Raw genomic sequence first — 18,086 nt, 5'->3', positions numbered from 1 at the left:
GTTGTCAACCGGGTATGGCTGGGAGCATGGTAGCAGCAGACAGCTGGGCTGTGCAAAGTTATGAGGGCACCATGATAAGGTCCTGGTATCAAAGCTGACGTGCTGCAAGTGGATTGGTTACCAGCGAATGCAACACTCATGGGCGGGTGTTGCATCAGTGGGGGGTGTGGGGTGTGAGTAGTTTGTAATTTATAGAAAAAGGAGGTAGAAGGGTAATAATGACTAACACTAGAAATATAGTAATTTGTTGTTAAAGGCAGGATCACAAAAGAAATTAATAAAATAAACTTTACATAACTCATAATAGTTAGTAAATACTTGAGATTTAAAGTTAACAAATGAAGGTAATTTGTCCTTTGCAAATCTGGTCTTATTTGACCTGCAGAAGAAATGGAAACAGAGTTCATATCTTAACCCGAAGGAGGACTATGCCAATGAAGTGACATTGTTAACATCAATATTCACCAATCTGTGGGGCTGGTTTATGTGATTTACCATAGCCATATTTATATAAAATCTGTACAATAAAGCCAACAGCAAGTAGAGATAAAGGCACTGATGTAACACTCAGAATGACCACTCGATTGTAATAATTGTGAGTGTGCCAATCAGCAATGTGTGCAGATCACAAACAAGAGAAATTTGGAGAAATTTGTCCATGCTCCTTTGCTGGCAATTAATGATGTACTCTAAGAGGTGACTATGTAGTGTGTTAGATAATGTCAGAGAATTACGTAGAGGGACTGGCACTTCAGGTGGATACAACAGTATGGGCCTAAGGTTAACATTAAGGGTGTAAACTAAATGTGCAAAAAGTATGTGAATAATCCACAGTATGTGAATAATCCACTGTAATCCATGAGACGGAGATAATTTGCATAAACTAAATATAAATTAAATGTGTCTGAATACAAATTTGTGTCTTGGTTTGGGCATAAAAGCCATCCATAATTTGTGAAATGAAAGTCCTTTTATGGGAACAGTAATGCATTACAATATTAAGTGCAAGAAGAGATATGTCCTCCAAGCTAGGGCATTTCCCTTAGATATCACTTACAAATAAAGCAAGTTGCTATACCATGGACTAACTACATTTATTAATTCCCAAAGGCTGACTGCATTGAAATATTCACCCATACTGACATAATAAAATTAAAACACGTCTTCAAATGGTGGTCAAGCTCAGAGAGAATGGGTATACTGTCAGGTGAAATACATCAACATATTACATGAAATATAACACTCTAAGGCAGAACTCCAGTCCTTAAATTAGCAAAACATATATATCCTTCAACAAAACTTGTAAATGGCAGCAGAGCAGGAGGAGATGAGGTATTTGTTTAGTCCTTATGTGCAGTATTGTACATTCTGACTCTTGATCAACATAACTTACATGAAAGCACTGAGCAGTGTGTGTGTCTAACAGCTTGTCTCACAGTCTGTTATGTTTGCATACTTCAATATTATTCTCATGATGTAGAATCAAGGCATGATTTTTCATTACATATTCCTAGCAATTTCTGACTCTCTCAAATGTATTACTTATTGCGTGATATATTCATCATTGTTTGGTGTCTGTGCATGTTTTTATTCCTTGCGTCTATGTTCTTTATTGTGTAGTCTTTGCTGCCAAGTTATCCTTGATTGCCAACTCCTTAGTGGTTTTTGACTTACTTCCAGTATCAAATCAGTTAGAGCGGCAAATTAATGGTTCTTGTAGACGGCGAGTGCTGCTTCTCCAGTAATGAACTTACCTCGATGCGTTCAGGTTGCTTGTCGGCTTGCTACATTGTAAACAAATTTCTTATAGCCTAAGGTATTTGTTTCAAGACATTGTGTGTAGCATCTGATATATGGAATAAAATTAATTCAAATTAAATTGGTTGTTTGTATCAGATATATTGTTCACAGGTGTGTAGATAGTTATGTGCGATAACATTACTGTGGTTTGTATATGTAGAGGGATGAAATGCCATTTTTATTCATTATGTAAGCTGTTGAGGACTGCAGTGAGGCTACGCTCAGTGTTGTGATTCTGCTCTTCAATGCTTATCAGAAATGCTATGCGAGGCTCAGCAGATCGGATGTCCTTCTGGTGGCTGGAGCATCGCTTCTGGAGCATATAATGTGAGCAAAATACATTCAGTGGTCTGTTAATTATTTACACAGTAGAAATATCAGTATTGATCTGTGGTATGCCGAGATTTTGTTCAATTCTGTGTTCAAAGCATTAAGTTCCTCAAGGAAAATGAAATGCAAGTAAAAATGACAGTTTAATGAACGGGTTAGCTTAGTTGCTTTAGAGGTTCAGGGTCTCCCATTTCAAGTATAGCTATTAACCAATGACAAATTTTATCTCATTAGGTGAAAAATTACTGTGTATTGTCAATAATACATATCATTCACATCATGCTACAAAGTAAGACTTCATGATTTTGCATTTCCAGTAGAAATCATTGCTTGGACTACAGTCTGTGTTAGACATCGATCTGCCTGGCGAGCTCATATTGTACTGTTGTTTATTGTACTGCCCCTCTCTCACTCAGTGAGAACTTCGATGAAAATGCACACTGCAGCGGTGCCTGCTAAAACCTGAACCTCGGTTACTCATATCGGCTATGGTGACAGGTAGGACGGCCAAATCTGCTGGCAATCAGTAAGTGAACTGGGCTGGAATAATTCTGTTTATTCAAGGTTATTCGCATTAATATCCTGAGTTTCCAGTCACACAATGCACTTAAGTTGCACGTGAGGTCTCCAGTATGCCTATTTTTTCCTCTGAAAGAGACTCAAATATTGGCTTGCCATGCAAGGAATCTACCTAATTATCTGGGCGAGCACTGTACCTTCCAAAATTTGTTTTACTTAAGCCATTAGGCGAATGCATAACTATTCATGCAACGAGTGGATTTAATTTACAATTTCCTGTTTCAAAATGTCATTGTTAAAGTACAGTACAACCTACAAACTTGGTGAGAAGAATTAATCTTTCAATGTTTGTTAAGTTAACCTTAGGCATGTGGGTGTGTTCTTGCACAGGCGGCTCTCCAACATGTCAAGCATCGGGGTGGAGCTTACAGTTAAAGGCTCTGTGACATCCGATGGCAGGTATTTTGCTCTCTCACAGAGCCATGCACTTAGGCTGTGCTCTTAGTGGCACCGACAACAGTCCTCAGACACCATCGCCAGCAGTTTGGTCATAGTGCATGTCTGTTCTCCTTTGTCAGTTCTTGGCCGGGTCAAGGAGGTTAGGTTAGGTTAGGTTAAGTTGGTTAGGTTAAGTTGAAATTTATTCTATATATGAAGTAGATTAGATTTTAACCTCTTAGGGTGGGGTGGATACTAGGATGCCTATGTGTTTGGATATTAGTGTTGCACAGTGGCTTCTGTTAATTAAAGAGACACCAAATGCATGTGAATGAGCTTTCTTGTCTTGGAAAGAATGTTTCAAGTACTATACCGTCTGTCCTCTGTTATCGGAGTAACCAGACAAATTTTACAAATATGTGAGATGACTGAAGAAACTTTATGTTACATATTTGAGATAATTCATGGTGACATTGAAAAGCAAATTAGAAACACTCTGTTTCACAGTACTCATTTAAAGTTGTGTAGACGTACATCAGTTAACATTCAATGACTGTCATTTAGTACTCTTGTGAAAGACAAGCTTAAAGTGAAGCACAAGATACTCTGAAAACCTAAAGCACTTGAAAGCGGAAATATTGTCCATACACCACATTTGCAACTTAATTATTACCCTACTGGTATAAAATGCCAGTAAACACTAGTAATAATTTGTAGACAACTAATGACAACCTACGACTAAAAAGATCCTGTAGTATAGCTACAAGCAAATAAGATATGTCACCCTTTACACATGAATAAATTATTTTTGAGGTTATAATCTATGCCTAAAATTTCCAGTAAAGATTTTGCCTATTTGAGATTTCAAATAAATCTGTGATTTCAGTCTATATGTTCCGAACTATATCCCGATTATAATATTCTGATCCTCAGACTGTCACAAATTCACTCTTTCTTCAACTAAACTTATCAGTTTCTCTCATTCCATATTTCATGAAATGATTTTAATTTCATCGATTGTCGTCTGAAGTCTGTACATTCAGGTGATAAGATCAGCAACAGTGTGACTGCACACGTAGTGTCTTAATGTTTTGAAAAAAATGGCCATCACTGGCCTGTGTCGGGCATCACAAGAATCAACCAATATTGGAACCACTGTGACCACAGCCTTACACAATCTGCTGGTGTTCATGATGTCATGCCTAGTGGCAACAGAACTTTTTTACTCATTTTTTCGCCCATATTCCTTATAGAGCAGGGGTGAAAACCATTTAATGATTAACCTGTATGTGATGCTATGGTTTGATGGCCTGTAGTGACACATTTGAAGTTCTGTTGTCTTCAGGCTGTCAGATGTAACTTACCTTGACAGACCTGCCATTGTTCTAATTGTTTTTCATAAGTAGGCACGGGGGTGATAAAAACATTAATGTGATGTAGAATTTCAGTGGTATGTATGAATTATTCCAGTTCCATATCAAATGATCTGAGTGAATGAGTAATCAGTGTTTACTAGTGCTGGGCTGCCTATTTTCTATCATATCTAAGTATTCTTGAAAGCTTCCTCGTGGTGATATAAATAATTGAAAACATTTTTAGCTGACTCTGGTCAGAACTGCAGCACATGTAAAGTACTCAAAGAAAGTGTAAAATACTGGTGTAATGATGTACAGATGTTTCACTTAAGTGTGTAGGTCTTGGCTCATTCTTAAATCAAGATGCAGTGCAGCATTCATCAGTCTATATGTGTTGCAGCTTATTTGTTGTTAACAGTGTGATTACAGTGTAATGGTGTGATTTATGTGCTTTGGTAGCTTCAGCATTTTGTTACATATCAATTAACTGAGAATGAATGTTAGACTGAAATGTAACTCAATATCAAATTTGTAAGTTGAATGTTGGATCCTCCTGTAGGAAGGCTGACTTGGTAAAATTCAGCAGTTATTCTCCAAAAACGTTCAAGGTGTAGCATAAGAAGCAGTTTCAGATAAATCCTCTGGCAGAGAGCAATTTGTAGTCCTTGAATGTATTTAATGTTCAGACATAACTTGCAATTATGTACTCCTGAATGGTGGTTACCAGTAAGCATTTGAGAGACCTGTTATGAAATCTTACATCTGCTTCTAGTGCCAATAATATCATATAAACTAAATACTTCATAAATGCCTCGCAAAGGTCTCTTGTCTTACATGCCTTGTGAATGCAATGACCTTGTAATTACGTATTATTTTCTGTGTGAGGTATCCTTGTCCATGACCCTAACCAATTGGTTGGCAGATACTAGCCTGCGTAACGTAGTGATTGCTGTTTCAAATGCTCAGTTGTACTTCCATGTTTTTCTGCAATTGGCATGATTTGTGATGAGTGCAAAAGCAGTTACTATGACTTCCATTAACATTTCCTATGGTTAGTTACAAAATTATTTCTCTCTGCTCTTGCTGCTAATTCTGAAAACTATGTCTTATAACATGACACAAGTACAAACATGTATGATCACAAACATGAAAAGCACAAGCAAATTCTCACTGTGTACAGGGGACAGCAATGCATCTCATTGGCTATTGTCTTCATCCTCTGAGTACATTGCATAAACAAAACTTCCATTAATCTTCATTCAGTAATAACATTGATGTTTTTGCTCACCGACAGAATGTATTTAGTCCCAGGAGCATAAGGGTGCTTATTCCTTAAGGTATATTGGGGACAGGCTGGCATCAGCTGGCCCTTCTTTTTCTTTGACTTCACCATTGCAGCATTTTTACATGCCATAGTTGTTTTAGAAGGAGAGGCAAGTAGAACTAATTGAAAAGAAGGTGTAGCTGGTCCATGATATAGTTTTTACCAGTCAAAATGTACAATGATAGTATGATCAGAATAACTCTATTTCAGCTTTTACTGGAGAATTTATCCATAAGAGTGGATAAGGACCCTCATAGGGAGGAGCAAACTTCTTGGTTCACCCTTACTTCACCATGGGATTTTGGCGGGCTTGTACTGAGGAAGTGTAGTGCTTTTGTTGTTATGTTCCAACTGTTTTATGTGGTTTTGGAATTACTATATTTAACCTGTTCCAAAAGGCTCTGAGACTGTGAGTTAGCCTTTTCAGTTCACCTACATTGACACCAGGAGACAATTTGTCAATTTCAAAAGGTGAATTCATGGGTCTTCCACAAACAGCTTCATATGGATAGTATCCTGTGCCCTCATGGACACAACTGTTGTACACAGAAGCGACAAATCCTACATATCTGACCCATTCTAAGCGTGTTTTCAATACATAATACAATAACATTCACACAGTAGATTTGTGCACACACTGAGTCACCTGTTGGATTTAGTATGAAAGGGCATAGTTTACAAGTTTTTGATATGTCACTTTTGCAGACATAAAATTTGAGCTTTAGTCAGTGAGTGTTGCGTCAGGACTTCCCAATGTCAACACCAAGTGATCGACAAAGCTGCAAGCAACAGTTTCAGCAGTCATATCTGCAAGTGGGATCAAAATTAAGTACATTGGAAAGTGATCAGTAATTGACAATATATATTTATTATTCTTGGTACTTTGTGGGAATGGGTTGCAGATATCTAAGGCCACAATTTGAAATGGTTTCACTGCTTCTGGTAATGTTTGTATACGAACTTTAGTCCTTGGTGGAGGTGCTATTTGCATACAAGGCAGACAATTTAATATATATTTCTGAATGTCAGTTTATCGACCTTTTCACCAGTAATTTGAGGCTATTCTTGCATTTGTGACTTGTCACACATTATGGCAGGCCTGTAAATTGTAAAGACACAGTGCAATTATTTGTTGTTGCAATTCTTTAGGTAGTCGTACTCTGTTACCCAATGGGGTTGTGCAATATAGTATACTGTCTTCTGTAACAAAATCAGAGAGTGATGCATACCAGTGACATTCTACATGTCTCTCTTGTGATTCTTTCAATTCTTCTATGGTAACATCATATATTTGTGCAATCTCTTTTTCCTGCTAAGCATATCAGCATTTCAGTGCAAACAGCCGGGTGTATGCTGAACCGTGTAATCATACTCAGATAATTTCAATGCCCACCTTACCAACCACTTACCTGTGGCATGGTGGAGGGGCAGACTACCGTTACCCCACATTCTTTTTTTTGGACTGATTCCACATATGAATAACTCAACTGCTCTCACTTCAGCTTCTTCAATTAACACTTCGTTACATGTATTGCCCCTTCCTAGGGTGTATGTGAGACAAGATACTGCCCAAGTCTGTATGCAAATGTTTCAAAGTCCTCCTCGTTTTTCTGTCTAAGAGTGGACACCTGATCACGGTAACAGCTACACCCACACCTGTCTGAGTAGCACTAATAGCTAACCCCACACTTGTCAGAGTAGTGCTCTGCCAACCCCTTTACCAAGAATTCAAAAGTGAGTGCTTCCCACAACTTGTCTACTGATTCAACGTAAGTTTGTGCATTAGCCAAAAGCTTCAGCTTGGTGACATTTAACAAAAGTGTCCTGGCCATGTGCATGTATGTCCCACGTACCTTATGTCTTGCAAAAATTTTGTTACATTTTCGCCTGGCTTACCAGCAAAAGAAGATACTAAAGTTATGGCTGGAAGCATACTGGCTTTTTCTGGTACTAGTTTCTCTGGTTCAACTTCAGGGGCTCTTGAAGGGCCCCGAGTTGCTGCATTTTTCGTAGCTCTGCCTTCACATTCATGAGTTATCATGTGAGGCCATTCTGTAGCTCAATTTTTTCAAGTGACAGAGTGCTCATCTACTGCTCATTTGGAGCCGTAGTTACAGCATTGAGAGCCAATTCAGTCCTCTCCACTGGTTGACAAGGCATGGCTATAAAACTGGGACTGAGACCGAACAGATGTACACAAAAAGAGGTCTCGCTCTATTCTAGATGATGGAGCGACCTCTTAGCAGAAGTTCGCTGGAGTTGTTAACTAGCAGACTGCATTGCTGTGACACATCATTTGTAGGTAGCATCTGTGCCAGTTGCAGTGGAAGCAGCAGTGGTGACCTCAGCAGCAACACGGTGGTGGCAGCAGTGTCAGTGGTGGTGGAGGTGGCAGCATTGGAGGAGTTGGTGGCAGGAGCAGTTGTGGTGCGCTGCATCTGTCGAAGTGATGTGACCCACGGCAGTGTCAGTAGTACTGGCAACTGCCAGTGTCTCGCCTCTGCATCGCTTTGGTGGCAATGATGTGTGGCTGATGGCGTGCTTTGCAGCATTACTTAGCTATCCCAGCTGACTGCTGTGGCAGGTGTGCTTGGCATGAAAACTTACACGCGAGAACATCAGGCACACATCTCATGCAGGCGGACATGTAACCTGTGGCAAGGTACTGCCCAGCACGAGTGTGTCTACCAGCTCATGTGAGTGAAGAGGAAAAGGTTGGGTGGACCTAACAATGGTGATCCCACTTCTAGACACCACTTGTACATGTCAGGATGGGTTAATGAATGTAAGTGGGCATCAAGGGCTGATCCTGTTCCCTTTAGCATAAAGAATTAAACAGGGAGTTTCTAAAAAAAATGGAGATTTATTCTCCTTTTCCTATTCTATGGGGTACATTTGGATTACCATCTACTGTGACCACTGAGGGAACAGCACATAGTGGCAGAGAGCATTTTGCCCTCAATGGGAAGAGCAGGCAGACACGTCCATAGGGTAGGATGGCTGGTAGAGAAGAGAGTGATCTGTTGCTGCAGCCACTGTCTTCCTGGCCAGCCTGCACACTCCACATGACCAATTTATAAACTCCCATTGGTTGACTTTGAACTTTCTAAAGGCATTACTGGATAGTATCACTATCAGAGTATGGAGTCCATCCCTGTTGCTGCGGAGCTGCTCGTATAACCTACATTTCACCATCGAAGTGCAGTGATAATTAGAAGAAAGGATTGCAAAATTTGAAAAATAAAATAATGCTCTTTTATACTCTTAACACCATTTTGGGTTGTGCAATTCATTGACTTCCTCGTTTGTGACATTACACCATTTTTGACCTTTTATAGATGCTGAGCATCATCCTTCTAGACTTGTGCAATTAACTATTTAATTGCTTGTTACGGTGTTACTCCAAGCTTCTTTTGGCATTTGTTTATTTGTTCCCCTAACAGGACTGGGAGAAACTTTTATTATATTATGAGTAAGCGTTCTATTAGGAGGAGGTGGTGGTTTACTCCACTGATTTCCATCATGTCTGGTAAAGGAGTTTGCAGGCTGGGCTTGACTTGCTATATTATTTGCATATTCAGGTTGGGTTGTGCTTGGTATATTATTTTTATTTGCAAGTTGGGATGCATTTGCTTGAATTTGCAGGCTACACTATATTAGCAGGCCAGGCTATCATGGTAATCCTACATCATTTACATCCTGATTCACCACTACTTTCTTCAGATTCCGAGCTGCACAATATAGATTTATATGTAGGATCAATTTCATCTTCAGAAGCAATACTAGTTTCACATTTGTCCAACCATCAGAAATAATCATTGATGCTTATGAATCATCTACATTTATAGTATAAGCAGGTTGTCTTTTTGGAGTAGTTCTAGATGATTCCATATTGTAATGAACATTCCTTGTGTAGAAAAAAAGTCTAAATAGTTACTCTGTAAGAGAAAGAGAGAAAAAAAGAAAAATAGAGAGAGTAACAAACATAATTACTTTCATCAGCTATGAGAGTAACAACTTTCACTTCTGAGGTCAACTTCAATAATGACCATGAATTCTATTATTGTTGTTGCTAGAGTTTGGCAATTGAAGAAATTGCCAGTATAAGAATATAACAGGTACCAAGTGTATACAATTTTCATATGATTAAATGAATGGTTAATTCACTCTCAGGCCTGAAAGGACCCCATCGTATACACAAGATTAACAGTGCCAATCATAATAAAGGAGCCATAGGGGTGGGTGAGGGTGGAAACAAGGTGACATGTGAAGCATAAGAGCGGAATGCCTGAAACAATTTCAACCAAACTTAGTGCACACATCGCTTACTGTCACGAAGACTGGGGGTAAGACTTGCTTTGCACTCCAGTATGGGAGGCAAGGTTAGGGAGGAGGTAACGTGAAAACTATCATAATGGGTGACATTAATGTCACATCCAAAGACCTTCAGGGTTGTTTGTGTTGATTGTGTTGATTGGTGATAGCGATAGCCTCAGTGGTATCTTATACCCATTGGAGGAATAGGTGATGTGCTGGCCTGCTAGTAGACAGTAAAATTAACTTCAAAATCAAACTGAAATCATATCTGCTCAACAACCCCCTCTACTCCATAGAAGAAATTCTGGGATGGTACAGTTATGCGTGTTAATATATATTAGAGAAAGAGAGAGAGTGAAAATTATAATAGTAAACTAATTGATATGTTCCACATCACTGTTATTATGATCCATGGAACATGAAAATAACTATCTTACATATTTTGTTGATTTTTCCCTAATTTGCAAACTCTGTTGCATGTGTTTTATTGTATGGAGTTCACATACTTTGTCAATGCCGTTTCCTTAAGCAGCGTTAAAGTGAGCAAGCACAGCCTCACGCAGTGACACTAACAGAAGAAAGTATGTTTTTGTTTCTTCCAAGCACCTCCAAAATTAAAACCAGTATGCAAAAACAATGAACAATAAACTCTGTAATACAACTTAATATGGAAATCATTGATTATCTGACGGGCAGTTTATTATAAAAAATTGTATTGCAGTTCTACAGGAAATAGGTTGAGTCAAAACTAGAGAAAAATTTGCGCTGTAAACACACATCCAAATGTAACTATTTGTTGAAATATGGGCCATTTTATATTTGTGCCATGTGAGTTCACTACTCAGTGGTGTTAGCTGTCTACATGTTGATCTTCACTGCTCTTTTCTCATAGGTTATTTGTCCCTGTACTTATTTCTCTGATTGTGATGCTGTTGACAGATACAGTGCTTATAGTCATCTACACCATCAACTTTGTATATATTACTATAATGTTGTCCTAACACCAGTGACCACCAGTGATTCTGTGAAGTATGACCAACATAAACAGTGGAATGGAGTACTATTATTTCATGCAGGAAGTGGCAGATATAATATTATGTGATTGATTGATTTCTTTATTAATCCATGAAACAATTTACATTAGACAGATTTCATCAATTAAAACATAGACAAATGAACAACTTAAAATTAATTTATTGGACTATAATGGACATTAAAATTTATCTTAATATATTACTATATAAAAACTTTTGATTTGCAAATATCAACCAATAGAATATCCAGGATGGAATGTAACAATCGGTGAGGACACTGTATCCACATTCCTCCAGAACCTCAGCAACTTCTCCCCTGTTTGCTTCACGTGGTCCTACTCAACCCAAAAAGCCGCCTCCTTAGATGTTGACCTCCACCTCAAAGATGGCAACATCAGTACCCCCGTCCATATCAAACCTACTAACCACCAGCAATGCCTCCATTTCAACAGCTCCAACCCATTCCATACCAAGAAGTCCCTTCCATACAGCCTAGCCAACTGTGGTCATTGCATCTGCAGTGATGAGCAGTTCCTCTTGAAATATACCAAGGGTCTCACTGAAGCCTTCACTGATCCTTGTACAAAAACAAATCTCCCGTGCCTTATCTTTCCAGTCTCCCACCACCTGCCAAAGACCCACCATCTGGCCACAGAGGAGCATTCCCCTTGTAACTCAGTACCACCCAGGACTGGAGCAACCAAATTACATTCTCCACCAAGGTTTCGATTACCTCTCGTTGTGCCCTGAAATGAGAAATGTCCTGCCCATTATCCTTCCCACCCCTCCCACAGCGGCATTCCGCTGTCCACTGAACCTACACAATATACTCATCCACCCTTACACAACTCCTGGTCCCAGTCCCTCATACCTGACACCCCTGTAATACACATAGGTGCAAGACCTGTCCCATACATCCTCCCACCACCAGCTACTCCAGTCTGGTCACTAACATCACCTATACCATCAAAGGCAAGGTTACCTGTGAAACCAGTCATGTGGTCTACAAGCTAACTTAGAACCACTGTGCTGCATTCTATGTAGGCATGACAACCAACAAGCTGTCTGTCCACATGAATGGTCACCGACAAACTGCAGCCAAGAAACAAGTGGACCACCCTGGCGCTGAACACTCTGCCAGACATGATATCCTTCATTTCAATGACTGCTTCACAGCCTGTGCCATATGAATCCTTCCTACCAACACCACCTTTTCCGAATTGTGCAGGTGGGAACTTTCCCTCTAATTCATCCTACGTTCCCGTCCTGTTCCCATTCCAGCACTAAACGGTGATCATTCCATCAACACACCCAGTCTTTCTGTTTCTTTCCTTTTCCACTACTCCCCCTCCCCCCCACCTCTTCCTTGCCCTCAGTCTAACCTGCAACACTTCGCTGTCTGCCACCCCCACCATACTATCCCTCCCCTCCCTGCTCCAGCCTCTTCCTTACCCCCACCCAGTTGCCACTCTCATCATGCATTGGTGCTGTTGCTCGCACTGTAGTTTCAGTTGCCTGAGACTGCAGTCGTGTGTGTGTGTGTGTGTGTGTGTGTGTGTGTGTGTGTGTGTGTGTGTGTGTGATGTCTTTTATGTGTTGTGGTAATTTATTATATAATTTGATAGCTTTGGACAAGAAACTCTGCTGAGTTACAGCCTTATTTTCGTCTGTCTGGATGCAAATTGTAACTGTGTCTAATTTCATTATCATGTACTAAACAGTTTTTATGTAGAAGTTCATAGTACTTGTTTTGGATGTATCAAGTGTGACTTTATTGTTCATTCCTCACATACATACACTGCTAGTGTTTCGTCAGCTTTCTCTCTTAGTACTTCTTATGACTTGCCAGTGATCAGTACATTACCATAATCTGCAAATAGTATTGGCTACTGTGACATTACAGCCTTTATCACTGCGATTTTTAACATATAAAAGTTTTTTTTCTGTATTCGCGTCAGTATGTGCGAACTTTTAACATATACCAATGAATGTTGTAACCAGATGTCTTTGCCGCGCTCCTGAAAAGCGCAGAATATCACGATAGCTATAAACTGTTATACGCTGCTATCGATCAGTAAAAAAAACGATGCACCTATGTTTCAAAATAACAATTGCCAATTTTTACTTCTGCAGGGAGCCGTGCCGCTCTCTAGCTGTTCTTCTTTGAATGTGTTGCAAGGCGGATGCAAAAGTATTGTGCTCCATACTGATATAATCCTTTTATTGTAACTTTAAGAGCTTAAGTGATTAATAATATATGTAGTCACAAACAAGTGAGAATGTGTATCATGAAAATTCGCTCCACCGCCACAATGGGTGGCCCTGTTAATGTAACACTCCTGGAAATGGAAAAAAGAACACAATGACACCGGTGTGCCAGACCCACCATACTTGCTCCGGACACTGCGAGAGGGCTGTACAAGCAATGATCATACGCACGGCACAGCGGACACACCAGGAACCACGGTGTTGGCAGTCGAATGGCGCTAGCTGCACAGCAATTGTGCACCGCCGCCGTCAGTGTCAGCCAGTTTGCCGTGGCATACGGAGCTCCATCGCAGTCTTTAACACTGACGGACTTTGAGCGAGGGCGTATAGTGGGCATGCGGGAGGCCGGGTGGACGTACCGTCGAATTGCTCAACACGTGGGGCGTGAGGTCTCCACAGTACATCGATGTTGTCGCCAGTGGTCGGTGGAAGGTGCACGTGCCCGTCGACCTGGGACCAGGCTGCAGCGATGCACGGATGCACACCAAGACTGTAGGATCCTACGCAGTGCCGTAGGGGACCGCACCGCCACTTCCCAGCAAATTAGGGACACTGTTGCTCCTGGGGTATCGGCGAGCGAGGACCATTCGCAACCGTCTCCATGAAGCTGGGCTACGGTCCCGCACACCGTTAGGCCGTCTTCCGCTCACGCCCCAACATCGTGCAGCCCGCCTCCAGTGGTGTCGCGACAGGCGTGAATGGAGGGACGAATGGAGACGTGTCGTCTTCAGCGATGAGAGTCGCTTCTGCCTTGGTGCCAATGATGGTCGTATGCGTGTTTGGCACCGTGCAGGTGAGCGCCACAATCAGGACTGCATACGACCGAGGCACACAGGGCCAACACCCGGCATCATGGTGTGGGGAGCGATCTCCTACACTGGCCGTACACCTCTGGTGATCGTCGAGGGGACACTGAATAGTGCACAGTACATCCAAACCGTCATCGAACCCATCGTTCTACCATTCCTAGACCGGCAAGGGAACTTGCTGTTCCAACATGACAATGCACGTCCGCATGTATCCCGTGCCACCCAACGTGCTCTAGAAGGTGTAAGTCAACTACCCTGGCCAGCAAGATCTCCGGATCTGTCCCCCATTGAGCATGTTTGGGACTGGATGAAGCGTCGTCTCACGCGGTCTGCACATCCAGCACGAACGCTGGTCCAACTGAGGCGCCAGGTGGAAATAGCATGGCAAGCCGTTCCACTGGACTACATCCAGCATCTCTACGATCGTCTCCATGGGAGAATAGCAGCCAGCATTGCTGCGAAAGGTGGATATACACTGTACTAGTGCCGACATTGTGCATGCTCTGTTGCCTGTGTCTATGTGTCTGTGGTTCTGTCAGTGTGATCATGTGATGTATCTGACCCCAGGAATGTGTCAATAAAGTTTCCCCTTCCTGGGACAATGAATTCATGGTGTTCTTATTTCAGTTTCCAGGAGTGTAAGTTTCTGTTTCATAATATAATACTTGAAGCCTTGAAGTTTATTTAATTTCAAAGAAAATCTCTCAACCTTATTTTCATTAATTATACTTGTGATAATCTTTTCTGTTTAAAAGATTTATGCAGCTTATGATCCAGCGTGTGTTCTGTCGGAACAGGAGGCTGTCATGACGACATCGTTATAGTATTTATTCCAAGTTCTTTCCGTTTCGTTTATATGTTCGTACAAATCCAATTAGTTGGTCCATTAGGTTTCTTTCATGTAACTTCTGTCTGTTTTCTCTGCGCGATCTTGCTCCGAAAAAATTTCTGTTCATTTTTTAGTTATTTTCGATATCGCGAATGAGAAAAGTCAGCCGCCTCCTGCTCCAAACGGAACACCACGACTTTTCTAACGTCGGAGAGTACCGCACGAATTTTCCGCTAAAAGGTAATAGAATTTCTTAAAGCTGGATCAATTACACATGTTGCTGCTGTTCTCCAACAAATCTGGTGTGATTAATAGTAATTTATTCTGTCACGACAAAAAGAACCAATTTTACTTTTACCAAAGCAACAAAGCTTTCAATTAAATTACTAAAAAAAAAAAAATCATACCAGATCATCCTCACTTGTTCAGGCGCCAGATCTGCTCAGCCGAGGAGACAAGGAGTAATGATGGACTTCACACAGTTTGCCACACTGTGGTTGTAGGAGCAAGTATTAAGACAAGGGGAATCCATGAAAAAAGTGTATAAAGTATTGTAGCTGTCAAAATGCTAAACCACAGCCTTGCTTGGTCAGTTCTGCCAAATGTGTTGACTGACATGGAGCGGGACGATTAATTACCATAATAGCCACATCCGGAAAAATGTGAATCCTCAAGGAATCAAGGCATCCAAATCACTCTGATGTGTAGACAGAAATTGACCATGACAGACTCATAAGGCCATACAGGTTCCCAGAAAAACTTAAACAGTGGTCCGGAGGACGACGGTTCAATCCCGTCTCTGGCCATCCTGATTTAGGTTTTCCGTGATTTCCCTAAATCACTTCAGGCAAATGCCGGGATGGTTCCTTTGAAAGGGCACAGCCAATTTCCTTCCCCATCCTTCCCTCACCCAAGCTTGCGCTCCGTCTCTAATGACCTCGTTGTCGACGGAACGTTAAACACTAAGATCCTCCTCCTTAAACAGAGGAGGTTATGACCAGTTTCAGTGCAACAAATTACCCAGGCCATTAGAGTATGTTGCCCTTGCAGAAAGATGTGAGATGTGGCTTATCTGTAAGGGGTACTACCACACTTTCTGTACATCAGCATGAAACACGTGCATTTAGTGAGCAATGGATTGGTCAAGGTGCTTCAATAGCAGGGCCTCCTTATTCACCTAACTTGATCCCTTACATCAGTTGTGTTCACTGATCTGCTAGTGTAAGCTGGCTTGTGCTCCTCACGCCTCATCAATGAGCAACGAACTGTCTCCCTGCAAGTAATGAAGGAAAAGGGGAAGAGGAGGGAGGAGGCTCTGGAACCAGCCAGCTCAGCATTATAATTTATTGTCAGTGAATCTACTCTTCAGCAGCTAATAGCTCTATAGAGATGTACCATGTCATGGTGGCTAATTAATACCTTTTGTGGCAAATTTATTTCCTAAAACTGTTGCATTGATGAGAAATGTCCATGAAATGAAATTTACATTTCTTTTAATTAATTAGGCGAGGGACATGAGGCAGCTAAGTATGAAATATGGTATTTGTTACAACTGATGCAGCCTTATGGTAAATGTCGTTCTCAGATGTAGTTTGAATTGGCATCAATATGTATTTTGTGACTCTTTTATTCATACGTTAAACATAGAAAAATGGCATTTCAATGACTATTACTTATTTTGATTTTCATTAAAGCAATAGTCATCAGTTTCTGCTCACTACTAATTTGAAGACAAGTTTTTAAATTGGAATCAGTCAGTGGTCTTCTGTGGGTAGATTTCATACTTTATCATTGCAGAAAGAAGTTTGTCACAGAAGTTATGTAGATCCAGATCTTGACGTAATCATAACTGCAAACTTGTGAAGCTGTGAAAATTTATGTTGAAGAAAATTTTTGTGCGAGTTTACAAGATTTATTTTGTTATGGAACTTATCATTCAACTGTGTGTGACACTGCAGGTCTATAAGCTGCATCGGTTGCTAGGGATCCTATACTGATGTGTTATAAGCTGATACTGGGGTGTTTGACCTTTGCTTTTAAGTTACCAACATGGCCATAATGTTGCTTTTCATCTATTTTCAAAGAGCCACTCTGTGCGTTAAAGCACTGAACCACTGAGTTTATATGCATGGGTGTAAAACTATGGTGACCTTAACATGTTGTCATTCCTCTGAAGACAGTGCACTATTTGCATTTCTCCTGCAGTACATAATGATGTCTGACAGCCATGTTTACCATGAGTACTCACTACTCAGGCAGCAAGCACACATGAGCACTCTTGCCCACCTAACTGCCTCCTGAACAGGCCTTCCTTAGATTTCTGGTTATGGAGACATTTAAGACACTGATGTATAACAGATCCATCAACAATGGACACAATTTATGAGAGTGTGCATTTCATTAATATGACCAAATTCGAGGTGAGTCAATGTGTCCCCATGAGTTTGTAATCATTTAAAGGATGTATAAGACAGAATTATAACCACATTGAGCATATCATGTAGTGTCAAAAAACAGAGTGTTAACATAGGGCAAATGATGCATACCTCAACGAGCATTTAATTGCAGACAAATGTTATGGAAACACTTTCTTCTAGCTTTGGTCAGTATTCTTTCTTGTGAAGTTTGGAAGACCTTTTTTGAACATTCTGTGCATTGCTACCTCATGTAAATGTGTTCACATAAAAAACAATCATTAAAGATGTTAATCATTTGATAATGGAAACAGTCATAATGCAATCCATTTATCTTTTTAGCAACTCTCGCTATCACCATGTGTGATCATTTGAGAAAACTATCATAATAGTGTTGGAAACAGTGTTAAAATATTACTATCAACAGAATTTTTAATGGCAGCACCACATATCCAGTATTCCCCTTAATTTGTGCCTTACACTGTACATTCCCACTAATCAACTTTAAAAGTGAAAAACTGTTAGTTAATGGGAATTTACAGACACTTTTATCTGTGGTACTGTAGGCCCTAATATTTCTCTCAGTTTTTTTCTTGTGTTTATGTCAGAGCATTTAAATTGCAGTTGAATAGTGGCCAGGTTTCTGTAT

At 40.5% G+C, this 18,086-nt stretch overlaps 1 protein-coding gene across 2 annotated transcripts in view; it reads left to right on the top strand.

The window, feature by feature from the left end:
- The window catches only part of LOC126322385 (intraflagellar transport protein 80 homolog), a 421,167-nt gene that overhangs the window by 338,937 nt on the left and 64,144 nt on the right, over nucleotides 1–18,086 (top strand). The window lies entirely within an intron of this gene.

This window comes from Schistocerca gregaria, chromosome 2 (genome assembly GCF_023897955.1).
Source record: "Schistocerca gregaria isolate iqSchGreg1 chromosome 2, iqSchGreg1.2, whole genome shotgun sequence".
Lineage (NCBI taxonomy): Eukaryota > Metazoa > Arthropoda > Insecta > Orthoptera > Acrididae > Schistocerca > Schistocerca gregaria.
This window is presented reverse-complemented; position numbering and strand designations above follow the sequence as displayed.